The sequence below is a fragment of the Ischnura elegans genome, chromosome 7, assembly GCF_921293095.1.
Source record: "Ischnura elegans chromosome 7, ioIscEleg1.1, whole genome shotgun sequence".
Lineage (NCBI taxonomy): Eukaryota > Metazoa > Arthropoda > Insecta > Odonata > Coenagrionidae > Ischnura > Ischnura elegans.
This window is the reverse complement of record NC_060252.1, coordinates 54,919,595-54,928,850: the sequence shown is the minus strand read 5'-3', so window position 1 is coordinate 54,928,850 and position 9,256 is coordinate 54,919,595. Positions and strand designations below refer to the sequence as shown.

At 38.1% G+C, this 9,256-nt stretch overlaps 1 protein-coding gene across 1 annotated transcript in view; it reads right to left on the bottom strand.

Moving 5' to 3' along the window:
• Positions 1-1,497: 1,497 nt before the first annotated feature.
• LOC124162838 (general transcription factor 3C polypeptide 1) overlaps positions 1,498-9,256 on the bottom strand; it is a 113,833-nt gene continuing 106,074 nt past the window's right edge. The window contains exons 34-35 of the transcript XR_006865688.1: positions 3,298-3,437; positions 1,498-1,617 (exon numbers count right to left, since the gene is read on the bottom strand). The gene's annotated coding sequence lies outside the window, so the exon portion shown is untranslated. The remainder of the gene's footprint in view (positions 1,618-3,297; positions 3,438-9,256) is intronic.

Sequence of the window (9,256 nt, the reverse complement as noted above, 5' to 3'; positions counted from 1 at the left end):
TTGTTTAAATAATAACAGCTCAAATAATGATAAGATGAAGAGACATCGTAAAAATAATGCCAAAATCAGATTCAGACGATCAAAATTAGTGGGAGATATCCACTTTTGTTGCTGTTTTAGCTAAAATTACGACGTTATTAGTTTTGGCCAGCTTTTTTCGATTTGGGACCACTGTGCGGCGCCTCTTTCCTTTTTCCTTACTTTCGAACCCCCTCCCCGGGTGATCGGGCGTATCAGCACGATTGCTGGGTCCCGGCCCCGGTGCGTTGTACCTTCGCAGAAGTCCCCTCAGCCCTCATTACTTCTCGCCGGTTCGTAGCCTCGGGGACGGTGCGAAGTGAGTACCTACCAGTAAGCTACCGACGAGGCAAGTTTCCGTCTAACGGCTTCTTACCGATGCGGCCGCAAGGAAGCATAACGCATAGCAACGCGCTCGGCGTGTAGCGACTAGCGAGAGGTTCCCTTGTGTTTTATGATTCTGACGTGTTCGGGGTTCTTTCCAGTGACTTGACTTGTCTGCAATGAATGAAAGGTAGTCTTTTAATGAACCAACAAAATGAATGGTGCATACTATTGAATACGTTGTCATATACTCGATACAGTTTTTACTTTTGTCATAAAAGATTCTTTCTTCATTCATTTAGGCTTGACTGGACTTGAAACATTTCTTTGCGTTGCTATAAAAGAATTTTTGCATCCCAATAATTATTTGGGGAAGGTGATCACTGAAGTCCTTCAAATAAAACGAATGGATTTGCCCCGAAATATTCCCAAAAAAATACTTCACGTAGACTAATTTGACATCAAACCTAAATTAGGAGGTAAATATATTAGGTAAAATATATTTCAAGCAAGAGGGCTTCCTTCCTAACTTACCGGGGAGAAGAACACCTGTGTTTCAAGCCTTTAAAAAAAACCTACTCGGCGCATTGCGATGAAGTGTTTTTGAGCCTCGGAGAGCTTGTGATTTGGTTGCCACTGGACTCCCAAATGAACAAATGGTGCTTGTTCAAATTACTATCTTTCGCCGAGATTCAACGATGTTTTGAGTGCCTAGGTCACGGCCTAGGTAATGGGATTCCCGATCCTCGGAAAACGTCATTGTTAGGAAATAATTTTGCCTACAACATGTTCAAATGACATTAGTGTCGACTGCTCAGCAATTGTTACCAAATTCAAATCATTACAACACGTTCTCTTTCGTTTCCATTCCTTTTTAATTCCATTATTTTTGGCGTTTCACAATAATAGTACGAAGTAAACATGCCTTAACTCCTTTTTAGGACCTGGTACACACACAATAACTGATTCTGAGGATTTATAGATGCCTTTATTCGGGGGAGAGGGGGAGGAGATTGAGACTAAGAAGTCCACTCTTCTGGCTAACCCCTAATAGGCTAGTTTCATTGGTTTGATATCTGGAGGGAAGACCCACCAAGGCTCTAGGACAGTAGACTGTAGGGTTACCTTAACTATATGCATAAATTAAAGCAAATGTAAAAAGGCAACAATAATATTTATTGGGAACTAGCACACTCTTTCATAAGATTAAACATAAATTAGCAAACAAGTCATTGCAGTATAATGTATTTCTTGAATAAAGTTCTTCATAAACTCCTGTACAAATAAATAGAAAGAAACATAAAATTAGTTAACACCAATTAAATTGTTTCAGGCATTAAAGGATAAGAACACCTTATGTAAATACAAGAAAGTTATGCGAAATGGTAGGACTTAGTGAGTTTCAAACACTATGAGCTATGACTCGGGTTTGCATCCAGGTTAAAGCTTTTATGCAAGCCGACGTTTCGGAAGACGACTTGTCTTCCGACTTTATCGAAGTTCAATTTCACACTGAACTGGATCACACACACACACAGTAACACAACCTTGAGGATGGAAGACAAGTCGTCTTCCGAAACGTCGGCTTGCATAAAAGCTTTAACCTGGATGCAAACCCGAGAAATATTTGTCAGAAGTATTCACCAGGAAAAACTTAAATCGTTTACTATGAGCTATGGTTTCCAAGAAGGCTCCCGCGGAGATTATGATGATATTTAGTGATTTTTCCGGGTATTCTTCCGCGTTTATCCATTTTGTCGGACAATATTTCGCCAACGTTCAAGCTGGCTTCCTCAGGTCCACTTCAGTTGGCGAAATATTGTCCTACAAAATGGATATACGTGGAAGAATACCCGAAAAAATCACTAAATATCACTAAGAGCTATGATTGAAATGGCTATGAAGGTGTGCTACACTGTCAAACATAATTATTATGGGAACAACAAAAAAGTGACATAAGACAGGAAAATGATTGCTTAGATAATTTCATAATTCAAAACTTTTATAAGAGAGAAGACATAGAAATACATCTCAGTAATTTCTTACAAGATTAATTCCCTGAAACAGTTGCAAAGCGTACGTCAAAATCAGGTCAAAATTAAAGAAACATTTACAAACCATCAGTAGAAAACTGTACAAAGTTAATTTCACTATCAGAACACAATATAGAATACAGAAATGAAAAAAGCAAAGAATTAATTAAGTGTTGTAACTATCTCAAGTTTTCTGCCAGTCACAGTACATTTGCATTGAATATGATATCCATTTCACTGTCATCCAAACCGGAACCCTTTTCCACAGCATTTGTTTCTTAGCTACAATCGCCACATTAGTTTTACAGGGGCAGGGCCGGTTCAAGCGGTAAGCAAAGTCCGCGGCCGCGTAGGGCGTCAATCAGGGCCTAAGAGCTCGGTCACGCCTAAGAGCTCGGTCCAATATTCAGCACTAATCATACAAGGAGACTGAAGGTTGAGGGGGTTGATTTACTCCACAAAATTGTTGTACAAGTAAGGATAGTATATCGTAAAATAGATACCAATACCCCAGAAAAATCCCTTTTTAGTGTTCTAGGTAAGTATAAACTTCTTAAGTTTGTTTTAATTTGTTGAGTAAATAAATGGTTGAATTTTTTGATAGCCGTATTATATTGTATTGCATTGTATTTATTGATTAATTTACATTTTTACTCAGAAATTTTATAAATAATTGATTTTTAAGGTTAAAAAATAACACATTTAATATATAAGAACAAGCGCGTTATAAGTTCACGCTGATATTTTAGTCTCGAACCTTATTCCTAAAGAATTTGCATTTATTTTAAAATGTCTCTATAGAGAATCCCTACTACCTCTATGATTATTTTTTAGATGGGCGCCGTAATTTTGTTTGCTTATGCTAGAAAAGAGCCTAGAACCGGCCCTGATTGTTATTTACAGAGAAAATTTATTTCTTTACCTTTCGAGTCACAGCGGCAATGCAGAGTAACAAGTATTTCTTCTCGTTCCAGTGACAGTTATAGCGGGCTGGGAGGTGGAATCCACTACTGACAGTTCCCGTGGAGTGATATGGGGTCCGCTATCAAGATATCCGTTTGCCTGAAAGAAGATGATTAAAACAATCGTCATCGTCTAGACCTGAAAAACGACGGGAGAACAATGCAACTAGTGGGCGGTCGGGGGCGATTGGGGGCCCACGGCTGGGGCTTATGACGGGGCCCACCTCATCGGAAGATTCGGGAGTTCTTCCCCGTAAAATTCTGCGAAAAATCATTCCTGGAAATGGATTTTGACGCTATTCTGGCTCTTAAAAACGTGATAAGAGTTTAGCAAGCGAGGAACAAATTCACTAAATTGATAATAGAACAATAATACATTACTAAATTTTATATTCAGCTTATATTTTTATATACAAATAGCGATTTTGCAATAAAAAAATGCAAAATGAAAATTAAGAATTTCGCAGCGTATAAAATTTAAAAGATACAGTGTCCGGCGTGATACGGTGGAAATCTTTGATATTCAGCTTATTAAAACAACTTGTCTGTTTTCACACTCTTTTATTTTCACCGACCATGGTTTCGGCAACTTGTACCATTATCACTGTCAATCAGCCATTATCAAAATGGCTTTAATGATAATGTCACGAGTTGCCGAAACTATGGTCGGTGAAAATAAAAGAGTGTGGGAACAGACAAGTTGTTTTCATAAGTTGGATATAAAATTTAGTAATGTATTATTGTTCTATTATCAATTTAGTGAATTTGTTCCTTGAGACCGAATTGAAATCTAAAAAAAATAAACAATAAAATAAAGTTTTTGAATTCCCCTTCCAATAAACATCTGGCTCTCTTTTATTTTCTGAAACCTTTAATTTATATTTATATTATATTTTTGCACTGAGTACGACGTAAACAAAGCAACTTACAAAAACGCAAACATTTTACAAATGAAAAAAATTAGGTTCAAATAATCTGAGTCTTGTTTTATTACATTTTTCATACATGCTTCAAGATAGACGCGAGCATTGCGGGTGCCCCATAAGCAGTGGCGGTTTGCCCATAAGGACTCTCGGACGCCGCCCCTCCCAAATATTTGAAAAAGTAAAAAAAATAATTATCCATTAATTTATAATTATACATTGATTAATGAAAGTGTTTTTCAGTCCCATACATCGAAAGTGTTGGAAAAAAACGAAAAGAAATAGCGCGAAAAGTTCGTATTTGTAGCCGTGGGGCGCTGGCCAGAACGTCCCAATCCATCCCCATGCAGTTATATGGAGAGTAGTCGTGGTGGGGGCTGCTGGTGCTATGACGCGTCTAACATGCTGCCTTACGGAAGCCTTGGGACGTCGCGTCGTCAGAGATTGCGCAGAGCGACGAGTGAGTTGACATCGCTGCGCAGGCCGGCGGGCGTATAATCTGGCGTCTTCTTGGTGCTGCCACAGAAAAGGGACCTACGGAATCAGAATGGTCACTGTACTGGGTGTAGTTATAAGATTTTAATTTTTAATTGCTGGTAGGTATTGCTACAGTAAATAAATTAAAGCCATTAAATAAAGTAAAGCCATTATGCTTGCGTTTTTTGGTGTTTGAATTCCGGAACACATAAAATCCAACCAGTTAAAGGCCGTATTGACGAAGGAAAACTATTCTCGAGTATTTGCCACAGTTCTGTTATGATTACGAATTTCAAGAACCGTTGGGAAACTAATATTTAATATTTAGGCCTTAACAATGTATTAATATCTTCCCGATGATTAGAAATGCGGTACCTATTTTTCAGATAAATTTATCATAAGACCTGCAGTATTAGGGAAAAATCAGTTAACATTCCCCACTGATTTATAATTTAAGAAATAGGTGCGTGCGTGATAGGGTGAATGATTAAACATGATTTAAACCGTAAAACGTGACTTTAAATAGAGTCATCCAATGAATGTCAAGAAGTGCCGCGTACAATGCACCTTTTGTGTGTAGGTTCATCATTTTTCTAGCCGTCCATGTTGTATTAGTTCATGTTCACCTAATTCATCAGCGGCAGAGCGGTAGCTGTCTGACGGAAAATGTCCACTTGGGTCTGATTTAAGTGGCTTCGAAGAGTTCATATCAGTGCGGAGATCCTTACAGCTCCCATCTGTGGCTCAGAGTCGTCTTCTTTTACGATCTAGAATTTATATATTATTATATCATGGCAATGATTTCGAAGTCATGGTTATTCCAAATGCGACCCGTTGGCGTCTCGTGTGTTTACCACTTATGAATCTTAGACTCAAGGAGATGGTTCGTGACGTCCTTTGTTTGCTTGAATGCCTTTGCTGACCTTAAATTCGTCCCTCAGCTGAATCAGCATTAGTGGACCACGACTTCTATCTCCCTTGAGTCGTCCTTATAGTAACGGCATGACTCTCGGAAAGAACGGAGTGAAATGAGTTCAGACATCATTTTCGAGGATTTAACTGTGCGTAATTGCCGATTAAGAAGTTTCTTAGTGCTGTGTGTACATTCAAGAAGACAATTTTGAATTGATCAACAGTGCTCGTTTTTTTTAGGGAAATATAGGGAAAAATTTTCCCAATTCTGTGTCCAGGCACCTTGTTCTTTTTGGTGGTATTTTTCGTCGGCCTATTTTGTGCCGTCCCTTGTTTATTTATAGACTAGTGCCCTTGCCATGTGTTCAATCGGAAAGAAATTGTTGTCCGGCGCTGATTTCAACGAACGTGTAATTGATCACTTTGCTGGACAAAAGGAAAGAAGGATGGACTTCTGCAATATAACTAAAGGCATGTGAGTATATCAGATTTTGTTAAAAATGTGTGAGAAATGTTTAATTATTGATTTTAAATCATACTGTATTCAAGAATCATCGCGAACACCGCCATCAAAGTTTACATCTGCAATAGGAAAGCGCGCGCATTCTAGTAGTGTTTGTTGCCTAGTGGAAGTCAGTGACACTCCCCTCCCTCCTCAGGTGTTACAAGTGTCATTGCTACCTAAATCATTGCAAATGTTGTATAGATTTGACAAATAACGTATTATGATTGCAAAACGAACAACAGAAGTGTATTGAGGGCATATCCGCACGAAGAATGTATGCGATAAAACCTAAAGTTACGTATTTTCGTTTGTATTTGCAAAATATCGCAGCAAATATATTTTTATTCTTCAAGATCATTGATCAGTATAATCGAGAGTCCGGAATAAGCCGATCCGTATGACCGAGAGTCTATGGCATTTGGTATTTATTAATCAAGCTTTATTAGGAAAACTAGGTATTTTTGTTGAAAAAAACGGAACATATGGCATCACAAAATTTAATTCCTAGATTGCCGTAAAACTTAATAAAATACACGAAATATTAAAAACTTATGACCCCCCGGTGGAGTGCGCCCCCCCTAGCATTTGACTCACGAGCCGCCACTGCCCATAAGCTTGGGGTCATCGGCGATCACCGACAAGCCGACTTCGCCAGACCGCCCAAGACTGCATCGCCGAAAAATCTCTTAGCAACAGTGAATTCTTGGCATTTAAAGTTTGTAATGACAATCTCTTTCGCTCTGCGTCATAATGGAAGATATTCTGCATTGTAATCCTGCATCCAAAAAAGAGTAAATGAAAACTTTGTGTTACACGAAAAAAAATATCAAACGTAAAAGGTATAAAAGGTGAAGTCCAGAGTACTTGTTGTTTATCGGAAACAATGCGCATGAACACCTAATTTTCCGCCGTCATCCTTTATAAAGCGCTTGAAGCATAGGCGGATCCAGGGGGGTGGCACGGGGGCACGTGCCCCCCCCCAGACCCTTAAAAATATGCTAGATTTTTAATACGGTCCCATTATCATTTCGTTCGTTTTGTATGACGAAGTATCCTTGTGCCCCCCCCTGAACAAAATCCTGGATACGGCCTTGCTTGTGCCCCTCCCAGAAAGAAATCCTGGATCTGCCCCTGGCTTGAAGCAAAATTGGAGACTGGTGAGCAAAAAGCTTTTTTTTACAGTTTGAAAAGACGAAATCTGTAGTTACTGTGCAATGTGCGTTCCGCACTAAGTTCAGTTGTGATCCTCCAGGTAATAATTCCACCACTACCAGCTGAACTTTCCAAATTAAGAAATGGGATTGTTGAACCTGTTGCTAAAATTACTCGACAGTCACTAATCAACGTTTGGGAAGAACTCGCATATCACCTTGAGGTGTTCCGTGTGATGAATGGTGCTCAGACTGAGCACTTGTATGCTATCATGTAAAGATTGCTCTTTCAATTAATGCATTTTTATACCTGTAAGTTTATAGGAATAAATATTAGAAAGCGCGAAAACCCCGGTATTCATTTTGATACACCCGATACCAGTGGCTTAGCGAGGAGAGCCCCCCCAATTATAAAAACACAATTACTTTCCTTCATGAAAGAAAACAAAATAATGGAAAATCATGAAATTACAAAATATTTCTTTGACAAATGAAGTTTTTTTATTGTGAAAAGTGTAAAAATTAGTTTAAAACCCTTTACTTAGTACCCTGTTTTTTGAAAAGTTTCCCCCTAGTATTGGGCCTTCTCCCCCGAACCAAATTCCGGGCTACTCCACTGCCCGGTGCCTCATAACCAAAGCATCAATCGATATCCCTACAACATCCAGACAGCATTGTTGGCGTTAACATATGACATCCCTGCAATATAGCATATTAATCCATTAAATATTTTATATCTGTCAAATATCCAATGGATCCGCCAAACAACGTCACAGCGATGTCCAACTGTGGACATGCAGGTCCATATTTCAACATCTCTTAATTATATTCACAAAACCTAATTAGTAGATGCAATACTTGATATTATTTTTGGATAATCCCCAGTCATACATTCAAAGCATATTTGCTCTTAAATTCTAGTTAGAATATATGTTACCTACAGATATCGCTTGGAATAAATTTTTTAATGGAAATAAGCGCTAATCCTTGAATTGATGGTAAAGATGATAAAAAAGAACAAGTATAAATTTACTTTTTCTATAATAATTTTTTGAATGACCCATATTGTATTTACACTTAGTCTTCTCCTTCCTTTCCTTAATTTGATGCGTATGGACTTATGTCTATTTAATGTCAATTAAGAATATCAAGGATATTGCAACTTTGATATCTATGTAACATCATTTTTACAGCTTTTCGTGGATGGTACAAATACGATATCTATTTAACGTTTTCAAAATATCCATTTTGTTATCATAACGCCATAGCATCATGGATAAGTTCAGAGTTAGAAAGTTTAAATTTGGATCACTATAGATCATTAAAGAGCGAGCCTCATGCCATCAACAGTAGTATATAAATATACTTGCGTCTGGGGTGTGTGGCCAAGTACTTGTATGTTTTCCGTCAAGAGGATCCCAGTATCCATGAAAAAATCGTTAGTTCCTCACAACATTCCTATCTTTCAGCCAATAAGGTAGTTAATATCTGTCTACGTCCATTCTTCTGGAATAAATATTTTCCGGTGTCATAGAGAATCAAGTGTATTTGTACCCGCCTTCATTTTCATATGGGCAAAACAATAACATCTCAAGGATTCTCCTATCAGTCGAAAGATAACGACCGACAGGTAAGCGTTTATCAACACCACTATCGCATTTTTTTCATCTTGAATTATTTTTGGACAGCTATCAAACGGGGAGAATTTTTGCTAAGTAATAAGAACTTGATTGAATCGCTCAGTTCATCTTAGATTCGTGTAATTAGTAGCTCCTCTATTGAACATCCAAATCTTGGTTGCCTCATTTTATAACGACGACGCCTTAAAAATGACGCCAGTTTTATCTCGACTAGGGGAGATGCTGGTATATTCCCACATTTTATCAAATAGTTTGGATATTTAATCGTAGAGAGTTACCGGGCAAAAAATTCATTCTTCAGTGATCAAACA